The following is a 1,526-nucleotide window of genomic DNA, read 5'->3' as shown; positions in this document are numbered from 1 at the left end:
TCCGCAAGTGTGTGACAGGCTTCGAGGCTGGACTGGCTGACGGCGGGCAGAGAGGCTGGAGAAGTGCCGGTGGCATGGCCGCGGCGTCTTTCCTCGCCTGCTTCTCAGAGGCCATGTTGTGTGTCTGTAACCCTGAGTATCCATCCGGGCTCCCACTGGCGCGCTCCTCGTTCCCCCTCCGCGGAGCTGTGCCTGGGGGCACCTGCACGAGGCCTGACCCTGTCCCCCTCAACATGCTGGACGGGGTGGCTAAAGAGCAGGACAGCGGCACAAGCTGTCAGCGCACTGCACAGGTTGTAAGGGCATTGCACAAGTGATGCTTTCCGGGATGAGCGCTGGGATGACAGGGCAAATTGTCTTCCGGCAGAGGGGCTGGAGGTGTCTTCAAGCATATGGAAAGTGGAACACTTCTCTCCTGCTAGTGAACTCCTCCCTTTACCAGGAGTGTTTGCTGGTCATCTTGAGGAAGCATGTTTTCACTCACCCCTCGGTCAGTCTGTTAAGCATGGCAGCAGTAGATTTGGTGCCACCAGTCCTTCTGGAGGTTGAGGCTCAGCCTTCTTGTCTTGACTGCCTTTGGTGCTTGTGGTCCAGTCAGCCACTGCTGTACTGGTGGATTTTGGAAAGTACATGGAAGAGGGTCCTGTCACTGCTGAGCTGCCAGCTGGACATGTGTGTGTAAAGCGTGTGTACCTGGATGTCACAATACGATGAATGCGTGTGCTCGCTGTGGTGCTGTTCCGTGTTTGGTGAGAGGTCAGCAGAGGTGCCTGTTACTAGTTGTAGGGGAGCTGGAAGTTTGTGGAAGGGGGGCTCATGCATGGATAAGGGAGGTGGTGAAAACGCAGGGTTGTGGGGCAGCTGGTGTGACCAAAGGATGCTGTTACGGCTTGTTAGTAGACAGCACTGCAGCTCTTTTCCAGTTGGCGGTCTGAACTCGTTTAGAGCCCAAGAGGATGCATGTCTATGCAGGGGGGGGACTCTGGCTGCAGTGAAGAGGGATGAAAGTTTAAATTTTCTTTTGAGCCTTTCTGAAGTGCATCTCCTGCAGTGCAAAATCCTGCACAGCTGATGTGTGCCAGCAGGCAGGAGAAGCGCTGCATTTCATACCTCTGCAGCAGTCTCTGGTGAGCAAGCAGGATTTGATTGTGTAGTTCCAGTCAAATATAGCCACCCTGAATGAAAACACTGTGTGGCGTCCAGTACAGCGAGTTAAAGCTGCCTACCCCTCTCAGTCAGACGCGTGGCTGGGTCTCCTGCGTGGCAGCAAGTTGAGGGGGCAGTGCTCCCCCACTTCTCCCTTCACCCCGGTTGTTGGATTTTTGGCTCTGAGGATACTGCACTTGCCCGCTATTCTTCCCTGGATAAATGTGGGAGGCAGCAGTGCTGGGGGGGAGGTGGGGGTTGTGAATAATGGTGATGGTAGGAGGGGTTTGTTCCAGTCTGGACTGGTCCAGTCTAGTTCTTTCCTTCCTGTCACAGTGTGAACAATGCTGCTGCCGCCGTGGCTGATGCTTGCGACACGG

Source organism: Buceros rhinoceros, unplaced genomic scaffold (assembly GCF_000710305.1).
Source record: "Buceros rhinoceros silvestris isolate BGI_N320 unplaced genomic scaffold, ASM71030v1 scaffold3072, whole genome shotgun sequence".
In the NCBI taxonomy this organism is placed as follows: Eukaryota; Metazoa; Chordata; class Aves; order Bucerotiformes; family Bucerotidae; genus Buceros; species Buceros rhinoceros.
The sequence above is the reverse complement of the archived record's forward strand: the minus strand, read 5'-3'. Positions refer to the sequence as shown.